This window comes from Ailuropoda melanoleuca, chromosome 17 (assembly GCF_002007445.2).
Source record: "Ailuropoda melanoleuca isolate Jingjing chromosome 17, ASM200744v2, whole genome shotgun sequence".
Classification (NCBI taxonomy): Eukaryota; Metazoa; Chordata; class Mammalia; order Carnivora; family Ursidae; genus Ailuropoda; species Ailuropoda melanoleuca.
In genome coordinates, this window is record NC_048234.1 from 26,287,692 (window position 1) to 26,312,032 (window position 24,341).

The 24,341-nt window shown below is 39.6% G+C and overlaps 1 protein-coding gene across 6 annotated transcripts in view; it reads right to left on the reverse strand.

Moving 5' to 3' along the window:
- The window catches only part of TRPM3 (transient receptor potential cation channel subfamily M member 3), a 774,831-nt gene that overhangs the window by 561,584 nt on the left and 188,906 nt on the right, over positions 1–24,341 (reverse strand). The gene's annotated exons all lie outside the window — the stretch shown is intronic.

A 24,341-nucleotide genomic window follows, 5' to 3' on the forward strand; every position in this document is an offset into this window, starting at 1 on the left:
TGTCAGCATCCATCAATAAAGTTTTAATGGAACAGAGTTGTGCATACTCATGGACATTTCTGACACAGGTGTGCAACTGTGACAGAGACCACGTGAACGGTGCATAGATCCTAAAGTATGTCCTAGCTACCCCATTGACAGAAAAAGTTTGCAAGCCCGTGAACTGGATACTTGCTTTTATTCTTTCCTTGGTTTGTTCTCTTTGATCTGAGAATAAAGAATTTTTAAGGATGTTTTAGAGTCACAAAACTTATCTTCTTGAGTTCACTCTTTTAAGGAAGGGATATAACACCAAATGGAAAACATTAATTTTTTTTTAATTAATCTCCCTATGCCTTCTCTTTTTTAAAGATTTTATTTACTTATTTGTCAGAGAGAGAAAGAGCGAGAGCATGTCCTCAAGCAGGGGGAGTGGCAGGGAGAGGGAGAAGCAGGCTCCCCACGGAGCAAGGAGCCAGATGTGGGACTCAGTCCTAGGGCCCTAGGATCATGACCTGGGCCGAAGGCAGATGCTTAACTTACTGAGCCACTCAGATGCCCTGAAAAACATTAATTCTTTTTTTTCTGACTTTTTAAAATAATATTTATTATGTTAGTCACCACACAGTACACCCCTGGTTTCTGATGTAATGTTCCATGATTCATTACTTGCGTATAACACCCAGTGCACCATGCAATACGTGCCCTCCTTTAACATTAATTCTTAAGGCTACAGGAGGGGAGGTACTTTCAAGAGATATTATAAAAATCCCCAATTTTAAAAATTCTGACCAAAAGTCTAAGACATAGTCCCTCATTTCCATTAAGTGTAAGTACTTCTTTTATAAAGAAATGATCTCATCCGTTCACTGTGTCTAAGTCAAGAGTATCTATTTTTCTTTTTTTTTTCTTTTTTTTTTTTTTAAGATTTTATTTATTCGACAGAGATAGAGACAGCCAGCGAGAGAGGGAACACAAGCAGGGGGAGTGGGAGAGGAAGAAGCAGGCTCACAGCGGAGGAGCCTGATGTGGGGCTCGATCCCATAACGCCGGGATCACGCCCTGAGCCGAAGGCAGACGCTTAACCGCTGTGCCACCCAGGCGCCCCAAGAGTATCTATTTTTCTGACACAATACACACACACACATACACACACACACACACAGACACACACACACACACACACACACACAGAACCTGTTTGCCATGGCAGAGCCTGGTGTAGATTTATATTTCCTTTGAAAACTTAAGTGCAAAGCTTTTTGTGTTATCTTTTTGATCTTTTCATCAAATGCTTAGTTTTCTGCCTCCAAGTTAAAAAAAAACAAAAACGAAAAACAACAACTTACTTGGGATATGTTATTCATTCCCTGAATTACTATCTCAAAACTCATAGTTTCTTAAAAGATACAAAAAAAAAAAAAAACCCAAGTAATTACATAATAGTTTGGCCAGAGAAAATGCCTCCAACTCACTCAACTTTTACCAAGAAGGTTTCAGGCAGGCTGCCAGCATCCCCAGCATGAGCAGACAGAGAGAACTGGGAAGCAAGTTTTGTTGGAAAGGACCAAGAGTTTTAAGAACGGAACCTGAATCAGAGCTTAATATATCAGATACATCAGAATTCCCAGGCATTTCAAAAATTATTAGGAAAATAGTTGGAAAGTTTCTTAAAAAGTTAAATATATATTTATCACAGAATCCAGCAACTCCACTCTTGCATATCTACCTAAGAATAATGAAAACATACAACCCCATGAAGACTTCTGCACAAATGTCCATACAGCAAAAAAGCAGAAACAACCCAAATGCCCACTGCTCTAGACCCTCTAACCTTAGCTATCAAAATATCTGATCTTTCCTACACGGTGGCTCCATTCGTCATTCTCAAGTTTTTGTTGTATCATGTCACTTCTCAAACTTTTGAGGGCTCCCTGTTACTGGCAGGGTGAAACCCAAACTACTGGTATACCACCAAACCCCCCTTCCAGGTACCAATGGACAGGTGTCACACACTCCACATCCCAGCTCTATGGGCTAAGGACTGAGCCGAGCCCTGAGTATTCCACATCCCTGCTTCTATCGACGCCTCTGCCTGAAATGCCCTTTCCCATCTTCATCTTGCAAGAGCAGTTGCCAGGTCAAAAGAAATAGTCTCTCCTCCTTGATTGCCTTTCTGGAGTCCTTCCACATTCCCAGGTGAATTGTTCTGTCATCCTGTACCCCAAGGCCTCTTCACAGTTGTCATAAATTTTTTTTTTTTTTTTACTTTGTAGCAGACTTTATTATCTATCTGTCCACTCTTGCTCAGAAAAGAAACCTTTATAACTCTAAGCTCTGTGAGGATAGGAAAAATGACTTATTCACACTTAACGGGAACACCCGACTAAAAGTTGCGGCTCATAAAGTGTTTGTTAAGTATCAATATCCCTGAATATGTCTACCCGCATTTTCTCTGGAAAGCACCTTAAAAAAAACAAAAACAAAAACAAAAACCTGATTTCCTCTATGAAGACACTGAAAATGGCTTGCATAGGGAGGAGATGCTAAACATGAACTCACAGTATAGCAAGCAAATAACCAACGGTAAAAACAGTTATTGTTTCATGGCATACGTTCCTATGACCGCAACAGGCATTTCCTCTAGTGTCATCTGTGAAAGCTGGAGAAGTTAAGTGAGACTGGGGGGATGGGGAGGCTCTGCTTTGCAATTCACTTTTGAGCAAGATCACAAGTTTAATATGAGGGAATTCTATAATTCCACAGATCCTAACTTCTCTTATTTTTCAGCTTAACGGATTCCTTCCAGAAGCACTCAGACTTTTAAAACATATTGAACCTCTCTTAAATAAATGCATTCTTGGACCACTACCAGTGGGTGCACTAACTTTTGACATCCTTGGGAGTCCATATTAAGGCTACTATTAAGAAACTGGCAAATTTGGAAGGAAGATTTACTTAAATATAAAGTAAAATTGAATGAAATCTCTAGAGTACCCAGTTTCACCTTGAGAAGGAATTACAGATTTTTCTTTGCTGTTGGTTTTAATGGTAGTTTTAATTGTATAAAGTACTTGCTTATTTACTTTTTGACAGAGTTTTCCATGGCTTTTTTTTTTTTTTTTAATGCCAGGATGAACAGATATCTCAGTGTAAAAGAGGAAGTCAATATCACTAAGCGGCAGGGAAACCCTCAAAAGTTCACTCATACCAGATGGAGAGGTTTACCTCCAGGGGGCCCAGAGGACTAAAGATTAGAGGCACAGGTTAGAGCTAAACGTGGAGCAAAAGCTAATAGGCCAGAGCCAGCAGAGATTTGCAAAAAAGGGTCCAGCATATGTTTAACATGAAAGCTGAAAGCTTAAAGGCAAACTAGACCTTGATCATAACTGAAGTATACAATTGCTGACAGAAGTTTGTTTCCAACAAAGGGGGCCTGTAAAAATTCTGGGTTGTTTTTTTTAAACAGATGTGATTGTATTAAATGAGAATTCCTACAAATTTTTCTACTCATGGGCACACCTCTTAAAATGAATTGATCTCACAGATACCTATCAAACAGATTAAAATAGATTCAGAGATATGTATGCTTATGTGTCTCTTATGTCTGCCTAGTTCTTGGTGAGGGGTAAAGGACTCAGATTATAAGTCACTTTCACACTGTCATTACCTAAAAGGGCTAATGCAGTTATGTTTTAATCTATATAAAATAATAAAATGTGGCTCTTTACTTTGGCAGAAGGCTGGGGCTTTGTGTTTACATTTCAGTACACAGGTCCATAAAGATTTTTAAGACACCTGTACAGGGAGAGAAAGGTAGCTCATTTGTTATTTATTCTGTAAGGCTGAGTAAAAAGTGAAAAGCTAAGCAAAAAGCACGTTTTCCTTGAACCCAGTATACTACCTGGCATATTTAGGTCTCTTCTCCCTGTAAATTTCTTTTAAAAAGGGATGAATCTCTATCCTCACTTCTGTATGTTAATAACATTTGGCACATAATAAGTGCTCAATACATATTTGTAGCATTGAACTGAATATCAATTTTCTAGGCTTATCCATTGGGAAAGAACAAGTACTTCCACACTGACCGCCCCCAAAATTTACTTCATCAAAATATCTAATGAAAATACCCTACTGAAATGAGCCTTGTTCATGCATATTCAGGGGCCCTTTCTTAGAATTTTCACTAGACCGTGTAACGAAGTAAGTGGTCACATATGTAGCAAAGAAGGTATACATGAGTGTGGGATGTGGAGAGGGAAGCAAGAGATGTTTCAGGTTTGTCCTCTGGGATCAAGCTAAGGGTTAGGCAGGATAGTCTTCTGCTCAGCTACCTTCATCACTTCCCTGTGAAGCCAGGATTTATGTCCAGATATTTAGCATATCATCCTTACAGGGTGCACAATAAAAATGTATCGATTCATGTAATTTAATAAAATACCAGGGTAAGACAAATGGAAACCTTTTGACATCTAAAGGCTTAATGCATGCAAGGTATTGAAGTCTGGATTGAAAACTACCTCTGATTAAATCCAGTGTTGTTGTTGTTTTTTGTTTTGTTTTGTTTTGTTTTTTTAGTTTTTTGTTTGTTTGTTTGTTTGTTTGTTTTGCCAGCTCATTCTGCTTCAGAGAAAGCCAGACAGTCTCCCTGGGAACCAAACTAGCAAACTTGGAGTCATGGTCTTAAAGCTTTATGCAATAGTGCATCCTGGCCACAGTGTCCCCTCCAGGGCCCTCCTGCTGGGACTCTACTTGACAGCAGCCTGGACGTCTGGAAGAATTCAGAGGCCTTGTCTGCCACCCAGCTCATTACCCTGGCGGGACCGGGACCTGAAAAAGAAGGAACCACTACTTCCTTCCAAACATCTCCTTGCCAAACTGCAAATCAATTCACTGGAATCACAGGCTGTTGGAATTGTTTATAAATAATTTTTTCCAGTAAGAAGAAGATGGCTTGCTTAACTGGTTTTTACCATTTGACAACAGCAAAATTTGATTAAAGGCAAAATAAAAGGGACGTGTGGTTATTTGTATTTTAACTTAATGTCAGTCCGGTTCTTGCTGTAACTCTTTCTGTCCACATGATCCCAGCATGTCCTGCACATGGAATTTTGGGAAGTGGACCAGGGCATGTAATTTGTCTCATTCATTCCTCTTTACCCCAAATATACAGATTCAATAATTACAACAACATCAGTACAACTACGTCTTATGTAGGACTTCTTACATGGTAGGCACTGCAAATACTGACTCATTTAATTAAAGTAACATAACCAACACAAAGTATAAATACACTTTTATCACCTTTTTCAGATGACTAAATTCAAGCACAGAATGGTTAAGTAACTTGCCCAAGGTCACACAGCTAGTGAGTAGTAGCGCCAGGATCTGCACACAGCAATAGTCACTAAGTTATACTATAGGCCTTCATCTATGATATCTGCCAAGGATTATCACCAAGAGTGAATTTTAGTTTTCCATCACAGACAGTGAAGTCCTTCCTCTAGCTATCTGATGGGACTGATCGCTTTTTGCCTTTCTTATAGACATTTATCCATTTACTCATTCATCTCATATCCCTCCTATACACAAGTCACTGTGCTTAGAGTCAGGGATGCAAAGATGCATGAGGACAACGTTATAGTCAACTGGGAAAGGCAGGCCCATATTCCAAGGGCTCCACCATCAGTTCAAAATGCTACCGGAGCACAGAAGCCTGGGAGACTGTGTGCCAAGCCAAGGAGACTTTTACGTAGCGAATGATCATTTAACCAAGTCTAACACGCGATGAGAAACGTATTGACTGGTGGTTTCATGGCCATATTAGGATTGTGCTCCAAATTTTCTAGTAAGAAAAGGCTGCGTTTTATTTCGTTGCAGTGGATTTATTTAGACGAACCAAGCTTACGAAAAGCTTGTTATAGTTTTTTTGTGATTTTGTTTTTTGCTTTTTTGCCTCGTTCTCTATTGCTTTTCTTTCAGCAACTTCCAAAATATTATGAGCATCCAGATAACATCACTACCTTGACACACACAAAAAGCCCACATCTGTGTATTCTCTCCTCAAAACGTAGACAAATTCCTGATACTCTTTATAGCTAGCTCTGTATATTTAAATGTACACCTTAAGTTTTTCAGGGATAAATTAACCGGCTTCATCATTCTTAAAATACTTAGATCATTGACAGGAAGGAGTATCTGCCATCCAAGAAACCAATAAAATTGTCCTGAATTCAGAGAAAGAAAACTGTTTCCATTTGCTACTATCTCAGGATAACTAAAAACTACATACTCATACACTGAACTTTCCTCCACATTTCTCAATACAAGACATAAGCATGTGCTGCAGGATACCATATAGATTTTTCTAGAATCACAGACATCGTGTCTTAGATGCTAATGTAGTGTGAACAATGTTAGTCTGGGAAGATGGGAACCACGGAATCCTAGGTGAATTTAGGCAGACTTCCCAAGAGAGATTAGATCAAAGCATCAACAGAAAATATGGGACAATGAACATGCATCAGGAGTTTAAGAACACAGTCTATGGGTAGCCTTCCAAGATCTTTACTCCCTGACAGTGTATACACAACTGCATGTGTACACTCAAACCTACATTTTTCTAGGATTGATTTTTATCATAATCTCAGAATGGACTATATTCCCTTCCATCCTTCCCCTCAATAAAACCTTTAAAACCGTCAAGCCAAGAGGTTTCACTGGTTAGAAAGAAATTGATATGGGGTCCCCATTGTTTTAGAAATCATTACTAGATATAGTCATGCCTGGTGGATGACATAATAAAATGTACACATGAAGCCCCCTATTTAAAAGTCTCTTTGATATTGTTTTTTTAAATAACCTGACTCAAAAGAGTCAACCGTGACCTAAGAGGAATTACTAATCCCACACATGAAACCAGCCACCCTGTGCCAAGGCAATATCTAGACTATGGGGTACTAGGCTAGTTGGAGCTGGGGGAACAGAAGAACAGTTAGTAGGTGTCACTCCCTTCTTCAGCCACTGTGCTTAATGCTTACACGGAATGTTTAACTTCTCAAAGTCTGATTCTTTTGAGCTCAAGTTTACCAACTAACCTAAACAGGTAACTTAATGAAGAAAAACTGATCCCAGACCACACGTTCTGAATAGCCTTTAATTTATTAGCCACCTCAAAGCCCAAGTGAAATTTTCTTAGTTTATGCTCTGTTCTGAGATTTCAACTTACACCTTCAGACATCCTGGACCTTCATGGGAAGCCATACAACTTAGCAAAAAAGCAATATGGGCTCTGGTCTCAGGCTCCAGTACCAATCCCAGTTCTGCCTTTATCAACGATATTGCTTTGATCTTGTTACTTAGCTTAAGTCACCATCTCTTTATAAGATGGAGTTATGAACACTTCACAGGTTCGTAGAAGTAAATGAGAAAACATGTGTGTCTGACAGGGTATCCATGCAAAGATATAGAACTGCCCTTCAGTCAAAAAGTGCTCTCAAGGAAAAAACTTACTGGCACCACCTCATGCCCACAGCACAACCTTCTGTATCAAAGCACTTTGCTTTAACCTTTATCATATTCTGTCTTGTATGCCAATTAGTTGTATTTATGACTCTGCTGTGGGGGCCTTTACTTCAAGACAGTCGTACCATGTGAGAATGGTCAATGTAGAGCATTGTTGGAATCAGAGAGAGATGTGTGCATTTGTTAATGAAAATGTCTCAAGTAGAGGCAGAGGTCCAAAAACCAAACCAAGTCAACATCCTTGGTGGAAACAGTTGCCTATCGCTTAAAGTCTGAATCAACTGTCCATCAACTCTGGCTCACTGGCCAAATCTGGCCTGCCCTTGTCCTGTACAGCTCATGAATACAGCCACATTCATTCATCACATATAGTCTGTGCCCAAAGCTCAAAAGCATTCACTATGCATCCATTTACTGGAAGAGTTGTTGACCTCTGCCTTAAAGCATATACTTCTCTATAAGAGAAGTATAATGTGCTTTTAATTTTTAAATCTTGTGTATTACATAAATTACATAATCTTAAATTTTCTGGTAGCTATTTTAAAAAGTAAAGGAATTGTTTTAATATTGTCATTAATCCAACATATTTAAAAGCATTACAAATTAATGATTTTTTCTTTTTCCCCATACGAAGTCTTGGAAATCCCTTTGGGTTTTGCACTTTTAGCACACATCAGTTTGGACTAGCCACATTTCCAGGGCTCAGTAGCTGCTGGTGACATACTGCAATACTGGTCTAAAGGTCCTGAGGACAGGGGCACCTGGTTGGTACAGTTGATTAAGCTTCCAACTCCTGGTTTGGGCTCAGGCTGTGATCTCAGGGTCCTGGGACCGAGCCCCACATCAGGTTCCACCATCTGTGGGGAGTCTGCTTGAGATTCTCTTTCTCCTTCTCCCTCTGCCCCTCCCACTTGTGCTGTCTTGCTCTCTCAAATAAATAAAATCTTTAAAAACTAAAGGTCCTGAGGACAGAAGTGGCTATGTGGTCAGGCTTTGGCCAGGTCACTGACACACATACACACATACACGCACACAGCCTCTGGGACCCCAGTCAGGCAATGGGTAACTCTGGGGCCTCAGGGAGACAAATCAGAGAACATAAATCAGCTAAGATAAAAAGCAGGAAAGTTAGAGCATGCATGAGGGAGAAGGATGGAGGGAAATGACAGCCCCAGAAGACGAAGCCAACCAGAGCCACAATGAGCAAGTGTGTATGCACAGCTGGAATTTAATTAAATGTCACTCTCCCTACCACTGAGACCTGAAATAATTCTTACATTTGTTATATACCCTTACAGAAGCATTAGCTTTTCCAAGGCAAAAACCATGTTAGATTATGTTTGTATGTGATCCTGGCCTTTACCATGGTGCTTGGCCCTTAACTGGGGCTTCAAATATATTAAAGCTGAAACTAAGCCATAGACTGTTGCTAAATAGATAAAGAATTATTGTCTGCATGAGTCGCTAAAAATAGAGTAATAAACCAGTTTTCAGTGGCTGATGATAATGTCGATCTCCTCAGGATACTTAAGGTTTAATAAGGATCAGAATCTGAAACTTGAAGAAACGAAGTTTCATTGACAAATACCAAGAATAGTTCTATTAACAAAGTGTTTCTTCATTCTTTTGTTAGTGTGCTTTATGGGGGACGGGGGCGGACAGGCAGTAAGATCTTCTCCAGGCACCCATAGATACCCTTTCCAATCATTAACACAGGCAATGTTAACAAAGCGAGCTAATACAAAGGTACTCAAAGGCCAACTTGGCCGATTTCCGCCCCAAACCCTCGATTCCCCAAGTAGCCTTGGTCCGGAATGCTCATATTCTTACTCTGAGCAGATTAGGGCCCTGATGTGCATAGCTTTCAAGACAGTGAGATCCAAAACCAGACAGAAACAGAGGACAACCCAGGGCTACTGCCCAGCTTCGAAGACCGAAGGATTGCAAATGCAGGCCTGCCATTTCTCCAGCCTTGCTCCAAAGCACGCATTTCTCTTTTGATGTTTGGGTTGTCTTTTACATTTGCAAGATAAACTTCAAATTGTTCATATCACAGGAAGTGTTTATAGTGAAATAGAGAGAAATAGGTTTATAACTTCCCAGTTTTACTAGGTTTCTGAGCCATAATTTGACCAGTATCATCTAGCTCAATTTCCCCAACTCTGGCAAGGGCAATAAAGTTCTGTCATGGAATATGACAAGCTAGTCGACACCTGCAGTGTGGACGTGTTTAGATCAGGACAGTAGAGAACTATATTCCTATATGGTGAAGATTCATTTAGCTATATTGTGATAGGATATGAATTCTACTCAGAATTTGACGGGCATGTTATGTTTCAACTTGCCTGGCCCATTGGGTGCCCAGGCATGCGGTCACGCATTACTCTTAGGTGTGTCTGTGATGGTGTTTCTAGATGAAATCCACATTTTAATCAATGGGCCTGAATAAAACACAAAGAAGTGAGTAAGAGAATTTCTTCCGTCTCACTGCCTGTAGTCAGTAGGCTGTGGAAGGCTGAAGAGTGGACCACCAAAGACGTCCACGCCCTTATCCCAGAACCTGTAAATATGTTAGTGTACAGGGCAAAAGGAACTTTGCTGATGTGATGAAGTTAGGGACCTGGAGATGGGTAGATTCACCTGAATTTTCCAGGTGGAGCCAATGTAATCACAACAGGCCTTGTAAAAGCAGGAGGACTGGAGAGAGACAGACAGACAGACAGGGACGGAAGGTGCTACACTGCTGGGTTTGAAGACAGAAAGGAGACTTGTGAGCCGAGAAATGCAGGCAGCTGCTAGAAGCTAGAAGAAGCAAGGGAACAGATTCTCCTCTAGAGCTTCCAGAAGGAACATGACCCTGCCAACCCATTTTAGGATTTTTGGCCTCCAGAACCACAAGAGCACCAGTATGTGCTCTGTAAGGCTGTTAAGTTGGTGGTCATTTGTGATAACAGCAACAGGAAACTCATACATAAACATTATATGCCTATGCTTACATTTGAAAAATAATTTTAAAAATCAGATTTCCATGCCCCATTTTATTAGTCCTTTCAAGTAAAGTATCCCAAAAGCAGTGTTTTCCCGTGGAAACTTAAAAAAAAATGCCTGCTAGCTACAAGCTACCATCTTTTCCAAATTAAAAAATGAACCTAGCTTTTGAAAACAGAAGGTTCAATTAAGTCCCGTTACCAAACAGGGCAGAGTCCAAGGAGGAAAAGGAAAGACAAACAGGGAATCTAAGCCTCCCACCTGGAAATGAACCGGAACCAGCACTGTTTGCATCCCTACGTGGCAGTCTGGCCTGTCGTAGGTAACTTGTCGTATCATCATAACCACCTTCCAGGATCACACTATTGATCAGTAAATAGCGGGACCAGAAGTTGAACCAAAGGTCTAACTCCAACGTTCCAGCTACCAATGTTCTACCAACCTGCCTCCCACGTATTTGCTCCAAGAATACTGTCTGTTCATTTCCCTTACCCCATCCTCTCCCTGATGCATATCTTAATATGCATGCATAAATTGGATTAGTACCCAGGTACTTATCCTTTTAAGTTGTGCCTGTCTCCCTTCCTGCCCCGTGCTTAAGTCGTGCTGCTTCTCCCTCATTGGGTTGTCTTTGCTCTTTTGCTTCGGTGGGCTAACCCTCTAGTCCCCATTATCACCCCGTTGTGTGCGGGGGAGGTGGAGAGCACCTTCCTTCCATGAGAGGGCTGGGATATACTCTCCATCCTCAGCCTCTATCCAGGAGGGCCCTTCCAAGTGCCACACGTAGCCAGGAAAAGGCCTGCTTTTTTTCTATCCTTCGTTTTTCTATCCTGCCTTACTGTCCAACAGCTCGCACTACTCTTAGTGAAAATAGCTTAAGACTACTGAATTAATGAACCTAGTAAAAAGACAAAGAAGATAAACCATATTTCCCTTTTAAAATTCAAAAGGAGAACAAATCCATACTAACTTTATCAAAGACTCTGGTTCATTTCTTTTTATAAAAGCTGTAATTACTTACAGCCAACAGACATCTCATTCATTTCCAAATTACAATTTGATCATTAAGGTAGAGTTTCTGTACCAAATACCCACATTGCAGTCAACATATCCATTTTAATTATGTGCACATACCTTCAACTGCTCATTTCTTGGTTTAAGTAGTCTATGCAAAGTCCAAAGACATGTTAAAATCAGAGGATTTCATTCTACTTTGCAGAGGCATCATCTCTGCCATAAAAACAAACAAAAAAAATCGTATTTATCATTTCATGGGGAACAGACCTGATAACTGTAGAAAACTAAGCAAACTCTAAGAAACTGTGCAAAGAATTGCCATCTTCCAGACTAAATTCAATACATGTGAACATGTGTTTAAAATTATAGCTAAATAAATTATAGATGTTTTATTAGCATTAGAAACTCTTTCAGCATTTTTAAGAAGCCCACATTACAAAGACCCTTGCCAAAAATTCAGTTAGGCCTTTTGAATGTCATTCTAAGCTTGGGTTTTCCCTTTGCAGTGAAGCTCCAAAATCTTTTCCTTTAATTCAGACTGAATGAGATTGCACTGACCTACTTTCAGATTCACAAGGAATGTGGTTATCCTGCAGAGTGCCTTTCTCTTTATGACATTACTTATCTATTGCTATGTAACAAATTACCCCAGACTGAGCAGTTCCCAACAGCAATATACGGTTATTATTCAACTAGCTCTATGTGTCTGGAATTGGGGAGCAGCTTGGTTGGGTGGCTCTGGCTCAAGATCTCTCATGAGACGTCATCCTGAGATGTCAGCCAGTGCTGCAATGTGTGCTTCTAGGGTTCCTCGCTAATGTGCCTAGCTGTTGTCAGAATGCCTCAGTTCCCTGCCCTGTGAACCTCTTATAGGGCTGTCTGTGTGTCCTTCTAACATGGCATCTGGCTTTTCCCACACTGCATGACTCAACTGAAAGCAAGACGGAAGCCACAGTATCATTTATGACCTGGCCTTGGAAGTCACCATTATTTTCTATGGGTTACCTGAATCAATTCTATTTTGTGTGAGGGAACCACACAAGGCTAAGAATGCCAGGAGGCAGGGATCACTGGAGGCCACCATCTTGAAGGCTCATCACCTCAACTATAAAATCCTGATGACTCCAGATCCATCTGTTGGCTATGACTTCCGTAACAAAGATCCACAGACCAGGTGGCTCCAACTGAAGTTTATTTCCTCAAGTTCCACAGGCTAGAAATTTGAGATCAAGGTGTCAATGGGGTGAGTTTTTCCTTAGACCTCTCTCTCCTTGGTTTGTAGATGGCAATCTTCTCCCTTTGTGTTCACATAGTCTTCTGTGTTTGTGTCCTAAACTTTATTAAGACACTGGTCATATCAGATTAGGTACCAGCCTAATGATTTCATTTGACCTGAGTCACCTCTTTCAAGACCCGATCCCCAAATACAGTCACATTCTGAGGTACTAAGGTTAGGCTTCAATGTATACATTCTGGTGGCCTACAATTCCGTCCCTAACACCCTGTTATGCATCTTCTTCAGAGCAGAGATCCTTTGTCCTTGGACTTGTAAAATCAAGTATTCAAAGTGCATACTCAGACTGCTTAAATAATGAACAGGTAACTATTTCATATCTATTTATGTGTAAGTCAAGGGCATTCAGGAGAAAGCTCTGAGAAGATGGGGACTGCAAATGTCCTATGAACTGAGCTCTCCCTCATCTGATCTGGCCCCTGACTACCTCTCAACCTAATTCCTTCCCATTTTGCCTGTTCATTCCACTCCTCCTCCTTGCTCCTGTAATAGGACAGGCTCATTGCCATGCAGGACTTTTGCCCACGCTATTCTCTGTGGAATGTTCTGCTATATTGTTGCATGGCTTGTTTACTCACTCATTCGGGACTCTGCTCAAATGGCTCCTTTTCAAAGAGACCTTCGCTGACCACTCACTCTTTTTACTCTTCCTCCCTCCTCCCCAGTTAGCCTCCAAACTTTCACTCTGATTTTTTTTTTTTTATCACAGAACAGACCACTACTTGAAATGGTCTATTTCTACTTATTATCGCTCACATTAGCCAGTGAGATCCATGATCACTGGAGCTTTATTTACCTTGTTCACTATGTATCCCCAGAGCCTAGTACCTAGTGTGTATTAGACAAGCCATATGTTTATTTGTTGAAGAAATTAATAAATAACTAACAATTAGGTTAGTTTGGGCAACCAGACCAGTACATGAACCAGAAAAAGATGAAGATAGTATCTATGTTGTATGATCTATGTCTTCCAGGGTTTCTGGTCATTAATAGGGTATTTTTCCCCTTTAATTTCAGCAAATCACTTTAATCACATTGGAAATTCCAAGTAAATGCTTATTTTCCTTAGACATGTGACTGAGGTTTAGATATTATGTGATGCTGAACAGTCAAACACACCAGTGGCTGTCAATCTGGATAGGCTCCTCAGAAATTCTCAAAAACTCAAGTACCTGTATTTGCAAAGAGCTCTCTGGTGATGCATATGGTTTCTACATTATCCAAAACTCAACCGTAAAGGTAGAAAGTAATTCTTTACTCTGACATTACATACACCAAAGACCAGGCTTGCAAAATGCTTCATGACTTCCTTTCTTATTGTATATTAATTTCTTACCTGAAAATGAAACTGTGGGCCTGTAAAATAATTTTTACATATCATGGTGTGACAAAACTTAAAATGGCTCAGCAATTCTCTATGGTCTAAGGCTTCATTAAGATAGGTTAATAGGCATAACCTACAAAAAATTTCCAGAGGCACAGAAGTTATCTGTCTCCATTCTTGAATTTGTTGTGTATTGTGTGTCCCTTAGCTGGGATTTTGAGGACCTAATTTCTAATGTCAGAGTCACAACCACGTGTGGAGTGTGGTAAGGGCATTTGAATTCTCTGGACATTAGTTTCCTCATCTATACGTCAAGAAGTGACTGTCCAATGTGTATTGTTTCTTTTGATTCTAAAACCCTATCATTTACTTCTCCTCAACCTCTCCCTTCCACATCCCCCCCTCGTTTATAAATGGATATACGAGGTAGCTGGACAAGTTTAGGAATAGCAGTTTATAAGTAAATAATCTGATTTCAGTTAAGAATCACAAGGTTGTTATTTATTATTCGTTTCTCCCTGATTGCTGTTCCCACATTGCCAGAGACTCATCTAGGGATGAATTAAATCATTACATTTCAGGTTATAAAGGGTCAGACAATACACACCTCAGACTAAAAAAATGCAGCACTCTGCTAACATCTGTTAAAATAAAGGCACGTATTGCATGGTGCACCGGGTGTTATACGCAACTAAAGAATCATCGAACTTTACATCAGAATCCGGGGATGTACTGCATGGTGACTAACATAATATAATAAAAAATCATAAAAAAAGAATATTTAACATGCAAGAGATAGGCAAAAAAAAATTAAGTGTAGATAAGGATAAGAAATAATTGGAAACCATCTTTTTCCCATTGTGTATTCCTGCTTTCTTTGTCATAGATTGACCATAAAAGTGTGTATTAATTTTTGGTTTCTCTAAAAAAAAAATAAAATAAATAAAGGCAGGTATCATTCATTTAACTATGACTTTCATAATTTGACCTCTCCACATACAGGACACCCTAGTCACAAACATTTAGTACCCTCAGGACAGAAGCAGAATATGTGTCTTACATAACAGTTAACTAGGATGATCAAAAATTGTTCACCACAGGTCGGTTTGTTTCTCACTACATCAAGTTTTATGTACAACTTATTTTCATATGTTTTGAGCAAGAAATTAAATAAAATCCATATATAAAAGTTGTTGAAGAGGTGCTGGGTGGTTCAGTCAGTTAAGCGCCTGCCTTTGGCTCAGGTCACGATCCCAGGGTCCCAGGATCAAGCCCCGCTTTGGGCTCCCTGCTCACCGGGGAGCCTGCTCCTCCCTCTCCCTCTGCTCCTCCCACCCACTTTCCTCTCCCCCAAATAAATAAAATGTTTTTAAAAAAGCTGCTAAATGTTGAAGTAGTTGGATTCTGAGTTGTACAAAGAATGGGTATTATGCTGTGTAGTTTTGACACAATATAATTCACTCTGTTCAGCCTTGTTAGTATACTCTTGAATCAAATGCTATTTTTATCTGAATGAGGTGCTGATAATATCAGCATAGTTCTAGAGCACGTCCAATAGGACTTCAACATTTTTCTAGATCCTATCCTTTAGAAATATTTCCCTTTTGACATTTTCAATAGTCTTTTTTCTTATCTAGGCACATTGTTTCAAACACCGCCTGTATTTTCTTACAAGGTTGCTAGGGGGACAGAGTGTGGACAGCAGTAGAAAGCCCACATTTTACATTTCTATTTAATAGGTGGTCTGGAAGATGAATTCCATTTTAAAATCTTTAGGCATTCCTGATAAGATTTAAAATTTTTTTGGTAAATTTGACTCCATGGTCAACATAAACATGAATCTCCCAAGCAAATATTAGAAGACTCTCAAAAAGTGATTGGCAGATTTTTCATATTCCCCCTTGGAATACCTGTCAAGTACCTATCAAACTTTATACCTATCAAATTTCTAATAGCTCATTGCAATGAAGGATTAGCAGATACATGTTTTTCAAGGTACCATCTATGCATTCCCGTAATGCCGTTGAATGAAGAAAAAAAGCAGTAGTAGCATTTAATTATTGGGGTACCCTTTTTCTCCTCAGTAAATCTACTTTTATTCTATCACACATGGATCATGAACAATGACTGCAACCAAAGATGATGCCTGATATTTTGGTGAGTGAGCCTGGTTTCCTTCTCCACATATCATTCCCTAACTCAAGTGAATGGCAATCGTCTCTTCCTATCCAAATATTACACAATGATGTAAATTTTCAACTCCACCATGGGAAAGATATTCAAAGTGAAATGAGGCACTCGGTCCATCTTTTTTGTGCAGAGCCCTCAGTTAATTTTAGCCACTTCCTCCAGTCTCTCTCAGGTCTCCGTTCTCCTCAGGGCCCCAGTGCTCCAGTATCTGTGGACTTGGGATAAAATGAAGGTACTAGGAAGATAAAATTGGGTCTACAGGGGCCATTTACTTACAAACTCTATGTATCTCTCCTCAGTAGAACTTTAAGCAATGAGCCTATGTGAAAGTTATCAAGAAAACTTAGAAAATTGGAGATTTAAAAAAAAAAAGGAAAATGAAGATCTTCTCAGCTCTTCTCAAAAATCACATCACACAAACTACCATCTACTCTTCAATGTGGAAGGGTATTTGGGCTTTCTCTCTCTCTTGTAGATCTCAAGAGTATTGATATTACTTTTGAAGAACACTTTTCGAAAAACTGCCAACCATCATTCTAAGAGGTATTAATATCCTCTTTGATACGGCCCTTTACCAACTCTACCTGTGGTCACCACAATACAAAGTGGTACAAAAGGTCACAGACCGGACTATTCTAAAAGTGTTTATTATTGTTTTGGATCAAATGTACCTCTCTTCTTGGGATGGCCTTCCCTGCCTCCTTCCCTTGAAGAAAAAATTTATAAAAACTTAGTGATACAAATACAATGTGGAATTTTTAACATTTTATGCAGTAAAATTTAGCAACATTAATACATTTTAATGGATAGCATTTCCTATGCCAGAATGAAACAGGTTTACTACAATTATTGGTATGTTTTGAAAAATTTCTCACAAACATTTCAAAATGCACAGCTCTTGCAGTTCAAGTATCTTTAGCATATTTCTGAATTGCTAAAATATCAAGCTACATTCACTATAATCTGACGTTCCATAGGAAAATATATAACCACATTGATCCATGAATTTGTCATTCGAAAATCATCAAATGAGTAATTTGAAGAAAGTAAATGTCACTAAAAAGTAGCAAAAAAAAAAAACCCCAAAAAACAAAAATCACCTTTCTACATCAAAAGTTATGAATCCAACAGGGATTACATCGGTTAGAGGAAAAATTTGCCTACTTCCTTTGATACAAATTCAGAATATAATTTAAGAGGAAATGTAATATACTCACTCATTCTTTAGTGTGGTAATATACCATGCATTTCTCAGAATGAGTGATTTTTTGATGGCCTTTTATTCTTCCTACTTAAATAGGGATGAGGAAAATATATTTTCATGCAATTTATCAACTCCAAGTCCTTAAGTATACCAAAAATAAAAGTTATGCATTGAAACTATTATATCACCATGACAGAGACATGAATTGGTAGTTTTCAAAAGCTGCTTTGCCTATTTAGATCTTTACTAGAAGAGGGATTTCATTGTATTTAGAAAATGGAATTAATTAGAGCAGCCTGTAGAATTTATTCACATTTGCTACCTAAGAATTCATTCGCTGGAAAGGTTTCATTCTTTTGTCAGGATTAACTGAAGAGAACTTTGTAGCATCTAAATATAGCTTAGGGGAATAATTTAGTGCATCTTGAAATTCATTACATAAATGTAAAATTTCTCTCCCACTGGTACCGATGAGCCCTACATCCTACATGTACCACTTTTCGCACCTGTTTGATTCTTTATCAAAATTTTGTTTTGTAAATTTAAACGTAATTTTCTAGGACACTGAGTCATTATTTTGATTTTTAAGGGAAATTTTAAGTTATTGTTATAATCTTCAAAATGACAAGACAGATTGGCCAGATTACTACTTCTGGGAGGGCAGAATTCTATCATATTCATCTTTTTATCCCTGGTGAGCAATAAACATGAGTTGTCTTCAGTGAGCACAAGAATAAACACACTGTAAATCTAGCCATGACTATCGGCCAACGGGATACATTATTACCACCATCTGCCCTTCCTTATTAGTTTAACATCCTATATCCAAGTCCACAGTGATTCTAACACAGACAGTTTATGCCAAGTGTCAATACAGCTTTAAATGTTTGCTTACCCAGCATCAAACAACAACAACAACAAATGTATCTTTTCTTGTTGAAACAAAGACAGAAATTTGAAAACAATTTCTGTGTTTAAGATTTACACAGAAACAATTGTAGTGTTTCAAGTAATTGGGAAAAGAGGAAAAACAAGAAGGAGAAAAACAACAACATTCTGGGGGAAAGCACAATGAAACAGAAGTCTGTAGACTACCCATTGCAGGATTAGCCTGCAAAAAAGAATTCATAGGGTGGTATCTAGGTCATGCCAGGAATAAAATTTTAATTGAACTGTTTTGGCTTCTAGAATACCCAATTTTTTATGTTGAAAATTCCCTATAATGTGGATTGTGCTTTATGAGTTGATCATTAGAGCTTTTCTGAACATTGTGTCCTTTTACAACTATTTTTCTTTCCAAAGACAAAAGGCTTTTAAAAGGCTGAGTTACTTGGCTTCCAGGAGAAATGCAAATGGAGGACAATACCTCCAAATTACCACTTCTTTGTAGGGTATAAAGTTAACAGCAGAATATCACTCTACCTAAATGCAAAGTCCTTGCAGTAGACCTGGAACCTCAGGTAATCACACATTTAGCAGGTTCTCATTTCACACCTTTAAAATTAACGTCTCCAGGGGTAAGATGGCAAAGCTATTAGGATTCTTCCCATTCATGCTCTTTGTAGCTCCTTTCTCTACAGTTGGTGGCCTCCGTAACTGCAGCTAGCCAAAAATTCAATCGTTTCAACACTTCAAAAATAATTCTGGATTGAAATCTGGGTTCATCTAATAGTGTTTTTTACAGAATATATTGGAACTCTATTATGTAACATAGCAACACTTCATAAGTTTATGGATTTGACACGCTATGAAATCTAAACTCATCATGCAAAACAACAGAAATCTTGGAAATAAAGGTGATATATGCACACTCACTTTAAATTAAAGGCTGAAGGGGCGCCTGGGTGGCTCAGTCATTAAGCATCAGCCTTTGGCTCAGGTCATGATCCCGGGGTCCTGGGATCGAGCCCTGCATCACACTCCCTGCTCAGCAGGAAGTCTGCTTTTCCCTCTCCCACTCCCCCTGCTTGTGTTCCCTCTCTCACTGTGTCTCTCTCTGTCAAATAAATTTTAAAAATCTTTAAGTTAAAAAAAAAATTAAAGGCTGAAGATTGAGACTTGGGACTTTGTGCTTGATATTGATGGTTGTTGATGAGTGTTGATTCTACGTATTGCTGGGTAAAAATGTCTCATGTGACTTTACTCAGGACATTCATTTCATCAGATACCCAATAGCAATGCTCATTTCTCCAGTGGACACGCAGCAGCAGGAGGACTAAGATAGAGCAAGTAACCCCCCTCATCCACAGGGGATACATTCTAGGACCCCCAAAAGATGCCTGAAACCAAGGATAGTACCAAGCCCTATGTATAATTTTTCCTATACATACATGCCTATGAAAACAGTTAATTGATAAATTAGACACAGTAAGAGATTAACAGTAAAATAGAATTATAACAATATACTGTAATAAGTTATGTAAATCCTGTCTCTCCCTATTTTATTGCACTCACCCTTATCATAATGTGAGGTGATAAAGTGCCCATGCAATGAGATGAAGGGAGGTGAATGATGTGAGCACTGTGACATAGCGTTAATGTCACTACTGACCTTCTGACAGTAGTCTGTGTGGGCAGGGGGATCACTGGTTTCCAGACCACTGTTGACAGCGGGTAACTAAAATCATGAAAAGTGAACCCACAGATAAGGGGAAGTACCTTATTGCTTTGGGAAGGTAACTTGAGGACAAAAACATCTCTCACATTTGCATATGGGCCACCTTGGGAAATCGCTGCCTCTCAAGAGCTTTAAGCAACTTTTTTGTAGCAAACAGACGTGGAAAACAATATTTTACGCATAAACTTCCATTTTCCTTCAACAGCACAAGGTGCACGGCTCCAATCCAGACTAGCAGCCACAAAGAAACCAAGGCACCTCCAGCTGAGGTCACTAAACCCTCAGGTGCAGTTTCTTCTCTCCAAATGACCACACGATCCAAAAGACAACTTTCAGCTCTATGAGGCTGATTCTGTTTGCAGTTAGCTATGGAAATGTGTGGTTCCCTGCAGCCAAACACCCTCTATAAGCATGGATCATCGCTCTGAAAAGTGCAGGTCCCTACTTGGTTGAGTGGAGAAAATGACCTGTTTATTTATGCTTGACTTTCGTTAACAGAACATGCCAGGAAAGGAATTTAGATTTTGCAACAAGGATTCAATTTAAGTTGGCTATCTAAAACTTGCTTTCTATGGTATTCAATTCAGAACCTGACAAATTCTGTATAATTATCACTATTATTCCCAGTGCTATTACTGACACTAATATTGATGTCATTTTTACAATGATCATTGGTATTACTCCTATTCCTATGGCCACTGCTATCATTACGGCAAGCACCCCTTGCCTCGGCCTTCCATAACAGCCTTCTCACTGATTTTTCTACCTCTCCTCTTGCCCTTTTATCAACCATTATTGCCTGCATTACCTCTCATCATCCACTCTCCATACTGCAACCTGATGGAGCTTTTCAAAGTGTGAATTAGATCCTCTCACCCCCTCTGCTTAAAGGCCTCCAATGAGTGCCCATTAGCTCAAAGTAAAATGCAAGCTACTTATCCTGTTAAACACCATCTTCCCCTTGCTTATTGATTTCACACCACATCCAGGTAGCTAGACTGCAGTGGGAGCCACTGCCCACTGTTCACCGGCTTCCTTTGTCCTCCTTCTTGCCCCAGAGCCTTTGCACCTGCTGTCTCCACTACCTGGAGCTCTCATGCTCTACCCTTCATGGAGACACCCTACCACTCACTCTCTGGAATATCATCTCACCACTCTTACTGCCTTTGGCATAACTTGTAGCTTTTCTGTTTAAGTCTCAACTGCCTAACTCTCTGATAGATGTAAACTTCATGAGGGCAGGAATCCTGTCTGCTTTCACGTAAAATTGTGCTGGATCCATTGTACATACTTGGGAAAGATATTTTTAACAAACGAATGGAGGAATACATATTACTACTCCTGGGAGCTTCTATTAACTGATCATTTTCTAAGAACCAGACACTGTGCTCTGATTACACGATCATAACTGATCTATACTATCAGCCTGTAAGGGAGAAAAGTGCTAATGGTCGCAATTTTATAGCCTGTAAGAGATGCAAGACTTAGGAAAGAAGACACATGGAGACCCGCACATTCTGAGTCTCAATTCTCAAAAGTTATAAACACGCTAAGAAACCATTAAATATGCTCTCTAACCTTATCTTGGCAATACACTTTCATAAAAACATGTACAATCAGACTTGAATTCCCCAGATTCCAGAACAGGGACACAGAGACATAGAAACAGATCATTCTGGACCCCCACCCTCCAGTCTACTCCCCTTATCTCTCTCCCTGGCTGTGTCCCACCCTGTGAAGGACATCACGTGCATGGTCTGTGGAAATCCCAGCCCACATGCCTGAGCTCCGTCCACACCCCCACCAAACAGCTATCCCTGGAGAACGCTTTGTTCCCGTGGAGAGGCCACGCCAAGACAGGCTGAGCGAAGAGGCCTGGCAAGGTGCTGAAGTTGGGTACAAGGACATCTGGGCAGAAGGTCTCAGGAATCCAAAGCTTGTTCTAGAAAGAGAGATACAGGCTCCAGGGAAGTACATCCCCTTAGGAGCATAAACACTTCACCTTGTGAAGACAGGCACGGCCAGAGCAGAGCTTTTCAAAGCAGAAGCCCCTATAACCGGACTCTAAAAATCAAAGACTCGAAAGTTTACATCTCCAAAAAGTGAGCAGCAGAGTCTGATCTCTTTTGCAGCCACTCTGCAAGACTCATGCTTTTGACCACTCTGACAACCTTGTTGATGTCCTAGTCAACATATAAAATGATATTTGTAATGCCAACTGGAGGTAAATCATTCAAGCCACCCCAGGACCTGTCATGCTGCCTTGAATGCTAAGAGGATCCATGTTTAGACACATCAAAAATACTTGAGGCAAACCAGTGCATCGGGCACGAGAATGTTGAGCACTGTGCTGTACCTTGTAAATTCCATAAAATTATGAAGATCACATCAAAACATAAACCAGACTATTTGAGCATAGGTCATTTTATTTCAGCAAGTGTGGCTGAGCTCCTGCTCTGTGTAGAACACTCGACTAAGTGCTGGGGGAAATGGAATTGGCTACAAAGATAAATAGGATAGAGTTACCATCTTTAAAAGGTGGATCATCCGATGGGGATAATGCACATTAGCCACTAGATAAAGTGAACAGCAGGGTAAGTAAAGTGATACGGCAGCCCTGTACGGAATTTAGATTAGGAATAAAGAAAATGTTTGGGTAATTCTGACTGAAGAATCAAGAGAAGGATTCTAGGAAAATCCAGATGGCATTCAAAGTGGATCCTGAAAGCCAAGTAGAACTTGAACAGGTCGGTGGGGAAGCCATTCTGAGTTGACAAAACAACAGGAGCACAGACATGACAATCACAGTGACTGCTATGTCACTGGCAAGTCCAAAGTGGGTAGATCACAGAATACTTGGTGAGAAGAGTTTGGAAAAATGGTCTGTGCCAGACCGAGGAAGATTCTAAATGAAATCCAAAGGCATCTGAATTTTATCTTTAGGTCACAGAAGGCACCAAATGAATGTTTCCAAGCAAGGAATCACGTAAATCCACCTGTTTTAGGTACACAACAGAAGGAATTTGTAAGGAGAATATATTAGTAGTGCAAAGGATGTGCAGATAAGGGAAATTTTAATCAGGGCAGTAGTGGTGGAAATGCAAAGAACTGGACAGAATCATGGAGAAGGTAAATGAACAGCAATAAGCAATAACTTGATGACAGCCCCCTGGAGGGGGCAGGTGATGACGGGAAAGGGTCTAGCCTGGACAACTAAAAGGATAGTGGCCAATGGTTCAGGGAACAGCAACAGAAGTTATCAATACACAGGGTTGGAGTTTACAGTGGAAAAGAGTCTGAACCGCCCCAGTTAGGGAGGAATGGACGAGAGATTTACAGAAGAGAAGGAGTTAGGATATTTGAAGAAGTTAATAAGGAAGGTCTTGCATTTTCTCAGTGAGGCAGAAGTCATCCATTGAGAAAGAAGAGATTGGAAAATGGCCACAGGTTTTAAATATTGTTTTTGAAACTTTTTAAGTTAGCTAATGGAACTTGGTTAAAGGTTGGGAAATGGACTGCTGCATGTGAATCCTTAGTGTGCTGCATAATGGACCCTTCACTGGATCCACTGATAGGCAGACAAGTAATTCAGTGACCATTCTAACACTCCAACCACCTTTACAAGAATGTTTTATGTTCTTCTCTAGGGTTTGTAGACTTTTTTTTCCCTAAGTATTTATATTTTGGAATACAATTAGAAAAGTCACNCATAATGGACCCTTCACTGGATCCACTGATAGGCAGACAAGTAATTCAGTGACCATTCTAACACTCCAACCATCTTTACAAGAATGTTTTATGTTCTTCTCTAGGGTTTGTAGACTTTTTTTTTCCCTAAGTATTTATATTTTGGAATACAATTAGAAAAGTCATGTTTTTCATCAAGTTTGCAAACCAGAGTGATCACATTTTGGATTTGTGAATGGATGAGATCAATGAGAACAAAAGCAGAACAGTCAACAGAGCATTGTATACAAACTAAATGGAATCACTTAAGGTGCTTCCCCTTCCCACTTTTCAACACATGCTTCTGGAAACAAGGCTTGTTTCACCAAGCCCTTTAATCTGGTCCATGATATATAATGGATTGGGATTTTAACTATAAGAAAGAAAGAAAAGTCAACAATGCTTTTAACGAAAAGCGCCCAGAATTGAATTGGCTCTATTTAATAGCCATTTATACAAATAACTCGTTTCACAATAC